Consider the following 15,657-nt stretch of genomic DNA (forward strand, 5'->3'; position numbering starts at 1 on the left):
CATTGGAAGAGGCTGCCCAGGGAAGTGGTTGAGTCCCCATCCCTGGAGGTATTTAAAAGACGAGTAGATGAGGCACTTAGGGACATGGTTTAGTGGTGGACTTGGCAGTGTGAGGTTAACGGTTGGACTTGATGATCTTAAAGGTCTTCTCCAACCTAAATGATTCTATGATTCTGTGATTCTAGAGGCCAATATATTTTGGCAAACCACTATTTATTTACACAGGATGGAAATGAAATCTTATTCCCCATATTGAAATAGAAACAAACGTATCTGGCATTTTCCTGGCTCAGAAATCCCATTCTGGTGAGTTCTGTGACCAAAAAAATCTTGTCTTTCTCTTTGCATGGCCAACCTAACACTGCTCCACTGACTTATTGCTGCCAGTGCCCTCATGGGGCAAATCTAGGGGATCAGCTCTCGCTTGTGCAATCAGAAAACCCCATGACCCACATTAACCAGCAATGACCAGACCTTGAGATGAAGATAATTTTCTTGATTGATGAGCTAACACAGTGTCCACCTACCCAACAACAGAAAGAAGCTTAATTTTAATTTCAGCTGGGATGTCTGAGAAGAAAACATGCTTAGGAGAGTTGCAGAGAACTTTTTTTTTGTTGTTAAAAAATGTATTTTTTTTGCTAGTTTCGCTAGTTTCTATTTTTTTCCTGAAGAAGATATTTTGTGGCCATATATTTTGACTGTGTTTTCCCATTATGCTTTAGTGAAGTTTGAGGTGGACTGTCTGGTTATACCCTTAAGGGATGGAAACAAAGGGGGAGAAATACAGAAAGACCTGAAAGCCCTGACCTTTTCAATCTTCCAAAGGACCTTTTCAATCTGTTTTGACATAATGCCCTGCTGTGAAAACCATCAGAAGCTATGGGGTTTCTTGTGATGGGAAAGTTAAAGCAGATTTCAGAACTTCAAAAACTCTCGTGACACCAAAGTGAATTGCCACCCTCCAGCCATTCCTTGTGCCTTGTACAGCCAGGTGCTTCAACCTGACCTACAGCTGGCCTTGAGTCATAGCTTGCCTGCTGGCCACCACTTATCCCTCTCATCCTTATGAAATGAGTACTTTAGCTTATGTTTAGCAGGTCTGCCCCAAAAAATGACAATAAGCAGCCCCAGAAGAGGGGTGAAGAGAGGAGGTAAGGGCTTCCTCTGCCTGGGAAGTAGAGCATGTGTGTGGGAAAGAGCCTGGCTTGGGGCTCTTGGAGGCAGGACACAGATGTGCAACAGGACCCAGCAGCTGGGGACACTCCTGGGTCCAGTTTTCTAGATGTAGGCATGGTAAAAAAAACAACCTTTCACCTTGGAGGGCGCCTGGTGTCCCACATGAGGACCTCCTACTTGCTAGGGAAAATAGCCCTGAATGATTTCTCAGGAGCAGCAGTGACCCAGAAAGGGGGAACATGCACAGAAGGTTTTCTAAGTAAAAAAGTTAATTACTCCCTCAGTGTTGGTGTATTTATATGGATTGCACACAGATGTGTTTATGTTTGGGGTTGGATACTCTCAGCCTAAGGATACCAGGATCTCCATCCACTGGTGCACGGAGGCTGATCTGTATTCCCTGAAGTGTCCTGGTACGGCCAAAAAGGGCCCTAAAAAGCTAGCATTGTACTTCCTGGGAGAAAAAACAAAATTTGCACAAGATTTCTTGTAGCTGTGCAAATTGTTTTGGATTAATCTCAGTCATGTCAGTGATCCTGGCAGGGTGATAACTGGCCTTTTTCCAATTTCTCCTGTATTGCTTGATGTAGGACTGATCAGCTTTCAGTCAAAGCTGATATTTTTATAAATAAATCTGCAAGCAAATTGAGTTTACATTCAGTCTCTTTGTCTATAATGCAGTTTTCATTGATGCAATAAGTTTCAGAATTAATTTCTTCTGAGAGTCTTTATTATATTTGTTAACAAGAGCAAGGCTATTCCACTGGAGCATTTCTACCATAGTATTTTAAATACAGAGACATTTTAATCTCTCAGTTGTTCTCATTAAACTTGGGGGCTTAAAAAACATGACTCCATGTGGACAGTTGCAGGCATGAAGAATATATAATTTTTTCAAAAATACTCATACCCTTCCTGAATTCACCCTTGTTTTGCCTGTAGCTCTGGGAAAACCACTTCTGGTTTTTTTTACAGATGTCTGCAGCCTCCTGCATTACTCTGTCACTTCCAGAAAATAGGATTTCTCACCTACAGATGGTGAGGAGAGAGGAGGCTAGCCGTGAACATTAGGTTGAAATTACTTGTCAAGTTTGATCAATTCACAGAAAGACAAAAATCCCTTTTGAAAAGGCACAGTTGATTTTTGAAGATTAGTAGCCGTGTCCTCACAGCTCCATTGTTTGGGTAAATTATACAAGGGTGCAGTTTATTACCTAAATGAAATATACATTTGCATGTAGATGGTACATAAATTATTTCATTCTGTGCTGGACGGTGCAATAAACAACCCCTCTCCTATACACACGTGCACAGAAGTGCACACACACATTCACCTACCCAGGACTTATGACACGGGGTGGTTCTTTTCTTTGTGTTTTCTTTTTCCTTTTACTGCCTTGTAAGTATTATTATTTGACAAAGCACTAGGGAAGGAGTATATGAATCTATTAAAGATAACAAAGCTCCATTATGACCCGAAACTCAAGAAAGCAGACAAATAAATCTTTCATAATGTGGAATAGCTGGTCCCTAGCTCTTCAAGCAAAGAAGGAGGAGTCGATCTCGAAATGAACACTAATCTGAATCCTGCTGTTCTTGTGGTGACTTTTTGTTGCAACAATTTCTTCTTACACTTGTCATCATGTCATGATGCATTAATTACCACCTGTGCGGTTCTGTTTAATGGGAGCATTAAGAGACAATACCTGTTTTGTTCCCTCCCAGAGTAGTATTTATAGGAGACAAGTGTGCGTGTGCCAGAAAACAGCTCCTGATCTGCTGCGTGCTTTATGGTCCACCGATGTAGGCTGTTAACAGGCAGGCAGTTGGCTGTCTCTGACAGGAAAAAAAGATATGCTTCATAAAGACTTCTAGCTTCCTGCTCTGATTTTCCGCCTGGTTTCCTTCAGAGATGTGGTTTACGCAGCCCTGCGCCATGCAATGTCCTCATCATGCCTGAACCATTGGGCAATTTTGCTTGGGTGCACCAGAGCTGGCGGCGGCTCAGCCTCACCACCAGCAACTGTATCCAAGGCTGGATTAAGGTTCTGCTGTGCCCCTGCTGCTCACAGATACGAGCAAGCCCTTCCCTCTGTCCCGTCTCTCTCCCAGGGTGGCGAGAAGTCTCATGCCCAGGGAAAGTCTGCATGTCAGCTCTATGGGCAGCCGGGGAATCGGGTGTCCCACGAAACCGAGTGTCCCGGGCTAACGTGGAGCTGCCAGGTGGGTTTCAGGAGGAGAGGTGACCAAGCTGAGGACAGAGAGCTCCCAGCGGTGCCTGCAACAGAGGACAGGCTACATCATGCGTGCGCTCCCGGGGGACAGTGTAGAACCTGGGAAAGGGCCACAAGGCTGCAGAAGTGTCCCAAGCTTGTGGAAATGTCCAGCTGGAGCTTGCAGTCTATCTCTTGCACAAGCCACGTGTCTAAGCTTTGGGCTGGAATAAAAAAAGTGTGGATGCTTCAGCCCCCAGCACCTACAAATTGGGGAGAATCAAAGTATTTCTGTGTAAGAAATATCCTGATCCCCCATCTTGGGCTGTGTGGAAATCCACCTGAAATGTTATGAAAGCCCTCTCTGACCCACGTTGTTTGCCGATCACGTGTGAGCAGCCTCGGGAAAAATAAAGCAGCTCTTGCTTCTAGTCGTTTTCCTCTTTGTCCATTAACATTTCATTTTCCTAAGATTAAGGAGAAAAAATTGAAGACCCAAACAGCCTCATGTTTCTGAACACTTTGCAGCAGCAGAAAGGAACAAAATGAAACAACCCCTTAAATTATTGCATTTTCAAAAAGAATCATCATCTTGTCGTACAGACGGTGTGCGCCAGGCCCTCATTAGCATCCCGGGCTATTTTTAGCCCCTGTTCTTGCTGTGCATGAAATTTGGCTGTATTAAAGGAAGTTCCACACTGCCTTCCCCAAACATCGTTTTGGTCCACTAAAAGCACTCTGACCCTTCCTGCCTTGGGTTTGAAGGCACAACTGCTTTCTCTACAAACCAGTGACTGCTCTGCAACCACTGGGGTATTTGTTCATGGGGAAGTGGAGGAAACTCACCTGCCAGATTTCCCTCTTCCCTCATCAGCTCTTTTTTTTTTGTCTGCCATGAAGAAACTTGTTAATCCCGGAAGAGGCAGAGTCCTCTTTTTTAGACCTTGTTGAAACAGAGTCTAGGATTGTGCCGGCAGGCCAGAGAAAGAGAGGGCAACGGAAATTAAATTCTCTGTTTGCTGCCGAACTGGAGACCGATGCTAACCCACAGCCCAGGATGCTCCTTCGGTAACCTTTTGTTATTGCCAGCTGGTAAATGAATGAACTCCCTGGGGAATTTTACCGTACGGCAGGAGTGCAAGCACAAGGCACCCTTCGCTTCTAGCCTGCGGTATTTGGGTAGGTTTCACTCTGGGTTTTCCTGGAGATTTGAGCCCCCAACAAAGAGCGGAGGGTGATGTGAGCAATGTAATGACTTTCTTTCTTTCCTCCCAAAGCAGGTGTCTAAATAGCTGACATGGGTTACATCCTCAAAGTGCCCTACCTCCACCCTCTGCAAGGGAAACTACAGGTGACCTGTGCAGGCCCAGGCACTTATCTTCCAGATGTCTAAAATCAGAGGGGAAAACATCCATGCTTCATGTCCAAGGGGAGAAGTTGATTCTTGTAGTCCCTTCAAGTCCGCTTTCATTTGCACATATGGCAGGGAATTTCAGGTGCCTCCACTCTGGATCAGATACAGTTTTCTTTCACTATTTTGCTGAATTACTTAACACGAGCTCGATGTCCCTCGCAGCTAGGTTCCAGAGGAATGAGTGGTAATGAGGCAGTAATTTGTACGAGAGACAACAGGTCAGCTGAAGGTACCCTGCTCTGAGAAAAGGGTGGAGGTTGCTCCAATAAACCATGAATATTCATCTTGCACATCTGGTCAGTTTTGATCGCTCAGCTCTTTTCAAGGCAATTTCTAGCAAGCTTCATGAGTGCCTGAAACAGGTTTTGGCAATAAAGAAGCAAAGAAAAAGATTTATGTTAAAAGGAATCGACAGGCAATAGGGTTAGAGATCCTGCCCAATTCTGATCTTGCAAATAACCAACCTGAAATTAAAGAATTAAACTGTGAAGGTCCTTGACAGCTTATGGGGTAGTGTTAAAGTCTGTTAATTGTCCAGAAGAAAGAAAGAAAGAAAAAAAGAAAGAAAAGAAAGAAAGAAAGAAAGAAAGAAAGAAAGAAAGATCACTCCTCAAAGCCTGCAAGCAATGAGGAGCAGTCTCGCGTTGTTTCCATTTAGTCAAATGACAGAAAGATTAGAAAACGTCAAGAATCCCTCTCTTTGTTTCCCCACATGGACAGCTTTGGGCTAGACACAGGACCAAAGCTCTGATTCCCACGTGGGTTTTCAAGCTCCTGCCACCAAACACAGGCGGTGCTGAATCCAGCTCACAAGAGCAACTGGGAACAGCCTAAACTGGGAGTATTGGGGCCTGTGTTTTGCCTTTGGTGATGGTGACACTTTTCTTTTCAAACTGGTTGCGACTGTAGAAGATTAAAGGTAGGCAATAACGAATTGTAAGGCAAGCTTTTGCAAGCAGTGCACTTTGGCAATTATTCTTTTTTTCCTAATATTTCATTTCTACCCTCTCGTGATGCACTACCCTCTTCATAAAAGTAGCCCTCCAACACAAGCAGGTGATACAAGCTGAGAATGCCAAATAGGATTTAATGGCGTTTTTCATGGCAGACATTGTGAAATGTTTTACAGATACCAATAGAAGGGTTTATTGCTGCTCTTTCATGTAATACATCATCATAAGGATTTCTAGAAAATTATATACATTGGTTCAGGTTAAGAAATTCTCTCTGAGGCATCATTGTATGTTAAAGCAGTGCACTTCATACAATGTAATATATCAAGTTGATGTCAAATATTTGGGGGGGACAGTGGAATATGAACGCTAACAAATACAAGTATATGTCAAAAAACGTATTGAAGAAAACACTGCTTAGGATTTGTACAGTAAATGTCTTACCTACCCCTATGCCACTTTCTTTACTTAAATTCCAATCTGGCATACCTCACCTGGGTTCAGGCAGGTTATCCATGCTTATCTTCGAGTCTGTGCTTAGTCCTTCCCTGCCCATTGAAATGCTCAAGCATATGCATAGATCTCCTGACGGAAGTCCTAGGAAAAAATTGCTATGCATTGGTCCTTAAATGAAGCAGCTGCTTTAGGAGCTTTGCCGTAGCAAGGCTCTCAAGTGGCACAGCCATGTACCGCTCATCCAAAAAGGAACAGTTTCAGTTTCTCAAAGGACTAATTTTCTAGAGGCATTAGCAGAGTGGTACTGCTTGATTTTTGAAAGAAAAAATGGGCTTTTGAAGATACTGTCATTGATGCTCACACATGGACACACCTTCAGCATCTCGGGGGTTAAGCTAAGCATTTGGATTAAGTGACCTGAACTGTAATTAAATCATGGAGTAGTCACATTCCAGAAACCCCTCTTCTTCTCCATAGTCCTCTGCTGAGCTTCAGGGATGCCCACTTTGCCAGCCCAGCTTCAAGCACTCCTTATTGCACTCCTTGATGCTTCTTTCTAGCTAACTGAGACTGGAAGCCTGTCTCACAGTCTCTTGCTGGTTTTCTGCCTCCTGCACGCTTTGCAATGCCTTACGCTAGTTTGCCTTAGGGTCAAATGTGTCTATCCTGGGAAATGACACTGTGTTATGACATGTGGCATCTAACACAAGGCTGAAAGATAGCCAGGATCCCCTAACCCTTTGGGAGTATGAAGTCTTGTGCAATTATGTTGACATAACATAGAGGTGGTTTGGGTTCAATTTTTCAGCTGGGAATTTTTCTTTTTAGAGGAATTAAGGTGAGGGCCTTTAATCACTGCAAGAGGATGGGACTACTACCTGTGGAGGAATAAGGATAGTTTTGTGGGGTGTTTGGGCTGGAGGCAAGGCTGCTTGCCAGGGAAGGAGACTGCTCTGGGGTGGGGTGATGAGGGGAGACGGCTCTTCTGCCGTGGGGGTGGTGACCCCATATCGAATCACGGTGTTTGAGCTGGAGCTGCAGCCTGAAGGCTGTGGTCCGAGGGACTGAGGACCGTTCTCAGGATCATGCGTTATCATGACCACAATCAAAATCTCCCCCAGACAAAGTGATTTGAATGCAGTCATCACCACTGGATGAGAAGAGAGCAGTAAGCCATAGGCTTTTTAGTGACAATGAAAATGCTTCCCAGCATCACCATTTTCTGCCTTTCCCTAGAGGACCTGAGACCAAACATTTGTGTAGCTGAGGAGTCAGGAGGACCTCTCCTGATCACAGCCTCATGTGGCAGCTAGCCAAAAGCAGCCTCTGACTACACAGCCCTTTTCCAACACACTCCCTCTTGACAACAAATAAGTCCCCAAGCTAGCTCGGTTAGTGCTTCTCTGATCAGAGACAACTGCCATCAAGTCTTTTAACATGCAATTATACTTTGAAAGGTCGCTCTGTGAAAATGGTGCCGTGAGGCTCCGTGTTTATTGACTCCCTTCCCTGGGCAATTTGCTCAGTTTACATGTAATGAATAAATGCTGTTCTTGGCTGCTGCCCAGCCCAATGGGTCTGAAAGCCAAGCTGCGTCAGCTTTCTGCCAGGGCATTATCACCAAAACTAAAGGTTGCTCCAGAAAAACCTCTTGACCTGTAGCCTAGGAGTGTCTTTTTCCTGGCACATTTGCATTTGGGCACTTTGCCATAATCCTCCTTATTGGCATCCGCATTTCTTCTTGTTTTCAGCTGCTGATGAACTCCAGCACTCCTTGTATCCGAGTTAGTTAGATTTTGGTGCCATTTTGTCCCACTGTCAATTTCCACCTGCAGCGTAGCTCCTAACTTAGCTGTGATGGTTCAGACCTGTCTCTAGGACTGGCTGTTGTGTCTGCTCAAGGCAAGCAGGAGAGGAAAATGGGGTTCATCATGTTAAACAATATATCAGCCTTGTAGATGGCTGCAATCTGTAGGGTTCATTTAGCTCCAGGATGGGCAGCTGACCCACCGTGGGTTGAGCAAGTGACTTAACCTGGTACAGTGGTTGGACTATTATGGCAGGATGGCTTCTGATGCTTGTGCTGGCTCACCTGTAGTCGGATCACGGACCTCACAGCAATGCAGTGTGAACATAACTGCTTTACAGCTTTAGGGCTGGAAAGGATCATTCTGATCTTGTGGCTGAATGGTGCAGACGGGGTTTCTGTAGCAAGCCTGCACCTGGGGAGCATCATCAATTCTGGAGAAGAGCTACACTGGACCTACACAGAAAAGCAGTCATGTCGGTCACTGAGGAACTGCGAGCCCAAAGTGTGGCCCATTTGATAGCCATCAAGTCTGAATGGGAAGTGCAACCATCACTGCATAGGGAAACTTCATGAGCCATGGTAGGGCTTTCACTTAGGTTGCAACTTGAGTGAAGACAAGTGCGTTTTGCAGAAAGAAATGCTCTGTTTCTCTCTGGATGGGAGGATCTCTGAAGTTAAGGCTTATATTCAAAGACTTGTCAGCATTTGGGTCTGTGCTGTTTGAAGTTTCTCTCTATGCACAGTCATGGGCTCTCCAGGACAGACACCCCCGAAGTACTTCTGTGCTGGCCTCAGTGGCCTGGACACCTGCATGGCCAGTGACTCAGCTCTGGTTCCTCCAGGTTTCCAGCTGAGAGAAGAAGAGCAGTCAGGCGGCATGGGTGAGATGCGATCCAGCACAGACAGTATGATTAAGTGCTCGCCCTCAATACGCTAAGGACATATCTCATGCAGAAATGTTTTTTCAACATGACTTCTCAGTGTATATGTAACTACCAGTCAACATATGTCAGTCTTGCATAACAGGCTTTAGGCCCGGTGAGTTTGCCATAACCCACAGCCTGGCTGTCAACATCAGCCGGTACAGACATACACAGCTGGAGGGCCCAGGTTTAATCTCCGACGGTTTTCAGCATGGGAGTTATCACATACAATCGCTGTACAACAGCAACAACAATTTACAGGCTGTCAGGAATGCAGCTAGCCCTCCTCAGACCTGGGGCTGTCCCTGTCTTTTGCCAAACCAGCAGAGGAGCCACGTGGAGGCTTACCCAGAGGAGGCTGGACAAACCTCCTTGGCAGCTCTCACACTGGTCACACCATTCAGTGGATATTTATACTCTTTTTTTGCAGTCCCGGTTAAGTATTTCTTCATGAAAACTCTGGAAGTGACAGAGCAGGGGCTGTAATGTGCTGAAGTTCAAGCCTCTCTGCCACTGAAATCGTTTTCCAAGGACACATGTCACAAGAAACTTCTGCCCAGAGGCGACAGCAATATATTTCTGCTTCATTCAGGACTCTTCTAGCTAATTTTTTTTTAGTTCAGCATTTCTTCAAGGAATCAGGGTAGCCCTGAGACTGTCACTCTTCTGGATATTTTCTTCCACATCTCAATAAGGCAAAAGTACAGGCATCACCCGAAGCTCGTTTTGAGTAATGATCCCTTTCAGTATCAGCTGCTACTTTTAAAGATGTTATCAGCCCTAAAAGGTATCACTGCATTATTATTTTATGTTAGTATATTATACTATTATTCATTTATATTACTGTCATTCCCAGAGACCTTTCTGTGGATCAGGACCCTACTGTGGAAGGTACGGTAGCACCTAGCCATGTTTTGTAGCCTACTGTTATCATCAGAAGCCAGAGAGGAACCCGTACCCCGAAATAGGAGCCATCTGACAGAGATATGAATGGGCGTAATGTTTCTGTGCAAGACCCTGTTTTAATTCTCAAAGCTAAGAGAGGGACTCACATCAATTTTGGCTGCTGATGTACTGAACATCTCTAGAACTAGTGGCATCCAGTTCTGTGGTCCGGCCATTTGCCACAGTTTACTAGGAGAGACCCAAACCGATCCCTGTGGGTGTATCTGGTGCTCCTGATGTGAAAGGCAGAGGCAAAGATGTAGGGCTTTCCTGCATCCCTCCCATGCACACACACCGATGAACCTAGCAGAGCCTCAGCGGAGCCTCGCTGTCTTGTGCCCTAAAACCATCTCGGCCTAGAAGTCGATATTAGTAGATTTTTAGAGAACAATCTTAAAGTCATCAAAAGCTTCAAGCCAGCTGCCTGACAGCTGTTATCTTCAATAGTTGAAGCAGGGATTGTAATATGAAGAAAGTGTCTACGTAGGTTGTGCTTGCAACTCTGGATTCACCCTGAACAGGTAGGAGATGTAGCACTCTCCCCACAGTCTGCTGGCCAGGCAGTCCTGTCTGAAAAGAAAGATCCTTTCCAGACTTGTTTCATACATGACAGTGTTTGCTTTACTTTTTAAAGTGGTCTCCCTTAATAGAGAAAGGAAGATTATCGGAGTTTCTCCTGAACGCAAGCCAATAGGACCTGACTGGCAGTGAAGTGACTCTTGCTATGCAGACATCCAGTCTGTGGCAATAAGGAAAGTGCTTTTAAGATCACCTGAAACCTCTGCCCCAAATCTCACATTTGCATTTGAATAAGTTTATTTCTTTGTCTGAAGGCTCTGATTTTTCAGCCTGCACCGCATGGATGTTGAAGCAGTTCATCACTGTTGCCATGAAAGTTCAAAGCCATTTATCTTCAATAAGGTTACTTGATGCAATTTCTAACAGCAAGAACCCCTCAGTCCTGGGGCTTTCTACAAGATTAAGTGATGTATTCAGATAGGCAACGTCTCAGGAGGTTTTTCAGTACCTGGAAGATATAAAGCTCATTCTAGTTGAAGGACAGCAGGCTTTGCAATTGGTGTTTCCCATCTGCCTCCCACTAAGGTTTGTTAGGCTCTTTTTTGGAGCCTGGCATCCCTTTGTGAAAGTACTGCGAGAACAGACATCTTTGCAATGAATGTTAGTCCTCATCCTTCTCTTGAAGATGATTGCTGCCTGCTAATCTTTCACACGCATGTTCTGGAGGGGCAGAGCCCAAAGGAGGATAAAAAAGCTATGCATTAGTCTATTGCCTTTGTGGAGAGAGAAAGAATGAGTGATCATAATCCTAACCAAGGGTATGAAGTATAGGTTTAATTTGATGTTCTGCCAAAGATTTTTTGGGTGGTTTTCAGCAAATACTCTCCTACCTTGGTGAGAGTCATACAAGTGAAAGACAGCAAAACTGTCAAGTGCCAGGGCTTGGAGGAACCACTAGCAGCTGCAGGTAGCTGGGTACCCACCAAAACCAGAGGAGCTGTGGGGCAGGAGAGGGGCTGGGTGTCTGCACTCATTGTGCAGCGTCGGGGTCATTCGCATGCAGACCCACAGTGCCAAGGGCTGATCCCAATGACACATCCACACTGCTCCTGAGACAAGGCTCCCAGCAGAGGAGAGACTCTTTTGCCGGGTGGAAGGTGCTGATGTGAAGTGACACATCTCTGCACAGAGCCTCAGCTCCCTGCTGGTTTGCTATTCTCAGGAGGTTTGATCATTTTCCTGACAGCCCCTGCTGTGACCTCATTCTGAGTGGTTTCCGTTGAGTAATATTTTTGTCTGGAGGTTGAGATCTGCCCTCAGTTGTATGTGTACACCTCTGGAGCCTGCAGGCGCTGCCCTGTGCTACCCTGCTGTGAAACCCCATCGTTTTCTGCAGGTTCATCTCTGCAGAAGATGAATCATCTTTTTTTGTGAATAGTTCTAGTGATGATACATGTGGCAGAGTACAATCTTTGTTTTCCACCCTTTGTCCAGCTGGTGTGAGCATACAGAGTTAATTGGATTAACAAAAAAAGGGTTAAAAACTTATGCTTGTGTCTGAACAGTTCACAAGCTGCAGCTCCTCTGTTTGAGAAGGTGTTTCTGATCCAGCTGAGCAGAAGTGCATCTCTGTGTCTGTTCTGACGAACCCTTCTCCGATCAAGGTGTTTTTCAGGTGTGTTATGAGCAGACCAATCACCTATACTACAGTACTGTCAATCAGGCTTCATTCCTCTGGTGCCCAAAAGAGAGCGCCATGCAGCGGTACCTGGCAATTTATTGTAAACCATTCGTTTTGTTATAACCCTTTCATTGTCCAGAATTTACCATCCCTCCTTTCTTTAGTAGTTTACTGGCCTGTATTCATAAAGGATGGTATGAAATGTAGGGTGCGATATCAGAGTCCAGTGGGAAGAGAACTACTGCCCTACTTCTCAGCAAGCCCTCCGGCTCGCACTGGCACAGCAAGATCCTTTGTCATCTTCAAGATAATGAGACTCGGGATGCTTCAGCTGATTTATAAGGAGTCATGGTTATATGATGTGAGCTTAATTCATAATGGGATTGATCTGAAAGCACTAATGCTGTTTTACTGCAGATCTGACATTAACATTCACACTGTGTCTGATGGATAGTGCAGAAGAACCAAAGTAGGTTTTCTAGTGGGTCTGGCAGCAATCCACCTGGCTCAGCCTGATGAAATTATTGTTACAATTTACTAATCTAGGCACAAAAAAATCCATCCATGAACACAGATATGTAAAAACTCTAAAAAAAAAAAAGAATACTATTTTGTCTATGTAAAAAAAAAAAACCAACAAACCAAAATAAAGAGGGAACCTGCTCTCAGGTAGGTAGGAAAACAGAATTTTGCAACACCTGCATAGCGATTTTGCAAGACCTCATTTTCTCCTGCACCAAAATAAGGGTACTTCCTTACTTCATAGAGGAAGTTCTTCACATTTTTGAAGGAGTTTGGAGTGACTCGATATAATACATTATAAAGATGCAAAATATTAGAGTACAAAATGAATTCTAGAAGCCCCAAATTCAGCACAAATTTGTCAAGCCAAGCTACAACTGCCTTTCGACCATGAGTAGAGAGCTGTAAAAAGTGCTGTATTATGGGCACTGAAAGAGTGCATGTAAACTGAATTTCATTGTTGATCCTACCTGCCAGCATTTTAGCATTTATGTCCCATCATGCAGAATATTTGCTTCACCTTTGCTTTATGGCAGTGAAGGGTTGCTCATAGGCTTTGAATTATGGTGGAATTAGAATGTCTTCCATGGTAGAAAGTCCTTAAATATACCCTTAAACATTTGAGTTTTATGTTGAGATGCTTATGAAGGCTGGATTTAGGTACTCATATCTCCTTTCTCTCCAAAATGTGTCCTCCTTTTCTGTACTGGGAGTCTTACTAGACAGATTTTAATCAATACTCCAATGTATCTGTATTTCTGAAATCCCTGCCAGAGCTGGGGCTTTGCAGCTGTGGAGATAGCCGAGTGAGGAGGTTTCCTGGCTGGCAGCAAAGAGCAGCGAGAAAGATTTGAGCAATGGCACCCAAGAGGCAGAGCGGGAGGAGGTAAACAGCGCCATGGTCTCTGCAAGCCGAGGGGGAAGCCCAGGTTGAGAGCTTGAGAGCGGGCTGAGGAGGGTGGCCACCAGATGAGGACTGGGAAGGAAATGGAAAGGCTGAACTTTTGGTGTGGTCATGAGAAAGTTCTGGGAGAAGGACATGTGGGATGTGAGGAGGTCCGTGTCAGGGAGGTCAGATTTCCATTGTGCCTCCTGCCCCATTGAAACCAGAAAACCTGGCCGCTGGCAAGGGATGGAGATGCCCATCCTGGAGAACTGCTGCTGTCACACTCATCCTGCCAGAAATACACTGGTCTTTTGGCGAGGGGCATGCCCAAAAACACCAACAGCGCATTCTTCGTTTCAGTAGATATTTCAAGAACAAAAGGTGCCAACTAGCAAGAAGTAAATAGCCTGAAACAAGTGAATACCCAAGGAATATCCCTCCCCCTAAAACTGGTTGTGATCAGACAACAAAAGCAGCATTACATTAGGTCTCTACCACAGTGTACAAAGAGCTCAGGAAGTTTAAGCTAGAGGAACTGTTTATATTGGGGTTTTATTGCTTTTGCTTTGTTTTAATTCAGCAGCAGAATATTTGCCAGAGGGGCTGGAGAAGCCAGTTAGAGTCCACAAAAATGCCAATGATTTATTTATTGCCATCATTTAGGGAAAGGGCAGCAGTTGCTGGTTCTGAATATTTAACATCGCAGGAAAAAAGCAAGCCACTCTGAAGCCTGCGTGTTCCAGTGAAACACTCACTGCAAACCAGCATGCCCCCCTAGCCCCTCAAATTCGGAGGTGGGAAAGCCGTGAAGGTATGCCCCAGCATACTCTTACAGGGACTGAGACTTCTTCTTCAGACCTCAGCTTGCGTGATCATGAGCAGCCTGTTGAAGAGATCCTGGCTCCTCTCTGAGCAGTGACCTGCTATGAAAGCCCAGGTAAGGAGGCGAGGTGCATCTGCAACTCAGAAGGCATTATCTGCATAGCATTCATCTCAGGAAAATTGCAATTTGTTTTACTTCACGCATCGTTTATAATAAATCCCAGGAGAGCAGCAGGTGGGAGATATTAGCATCAGAGCTTTTCCCTACCCAAAGCTAGCTACAGTGAGATGCCTTTTGAAACACTGAAGAACTGTTCTTAGCTCACTTCCCCCCTTCCTTGGTTTTCCAAGGGACTCAAGCAAACAGCCTCAATCTCTCCAGCTACTAACTGACACAACCCACCAGACGTTTCTCAAAAAAGCATTCAGAAGCAGGCAGGCCACAGCCACACATGGGCAGAAGGGAAACAGGAAAAGACAATTTCTCATGCTTCTCATGTGTCACACTCACTTGTAGAGCCCCCTCCTTCAACACGTCACCCGCTGCAGTGGGATTTCACTGCTGTTGTTGGCTATGGAGGAAACATGCCTGACTGCAGATGGGACTGAGCGTCAGGAGATGGCCAGCACCTGCCTCCGATTGTCCCTAAGGAGCCATCTAAGGAAGAAGCTCTTAGAGAAGCCTGTTTCTTCTTGTGACCATCATCATCTGTGAAACACCCGCAGCAGAATGAAAGGGACCATCATCACCCCCCCAAGTGTATGGAAGAAAAAAAAAAAAGCTATTTTTAAAGGAGAGCATTTCAAATCTCATAGCCAATTTGCAAACAGATATTCCGTCTGCATTGTTTTAAATCAATATTTAGCAGCACACGTTGTGGGTCTAAGTGGCACAGAATTCAATAGCAAGATCAGTACACAACTAGGACTTTCCTGATACTTCATTTTCTGAAAATCTCTTTTTGAATGCTTAAGAAAATAGCAGCTAAAAAGGTGAATGCCCCAATGGCTGGCTATGGTTATATCCATCCTGGAGCCAGACCATCTAGCAAGCCTCTCACTGCCCATCATGATACAAGAGTGAGATTTAACCATGTTCACAGTGGCCACCCACTAGCTGTCATCCCCGATTTAATGCAGGATGAGGCTTCCCAGGCCCCAGCTCAGTGGAGGTGGTGATTTTTTCTTCTGAAGCTTTAATTGTCTGGGTGGTGAAGGTTGCTTCCTTAGAAGCTGGAGGGAGCTCTGAAACTGCAAGCTCCCTGGGGCTTGGTTGTGACCACAGTGTAAGAGTTGCTAGTGTGGAAATCTGGGTGCTCTTGGCCCTTAGTGGA

The sequence above is a fragment of the Aptenodytes forsteri genome, unplaced genomic scaffold (assembly GCF_000699145.1).
Source record: "Aptenodytes forsteri isolate BGI_AS27 unplaced genomic scaffold, ASM69914v1 Scaffold199, whole genome shotgun sequence".
NCBI classification, from domain to species: domain Eukaryota; kingdom Metazoa; phylum Chordata; class Aves; order Sphenisciformes; family Spheniscidae; genus Aptenodytes; species Aptenodytes forsteri.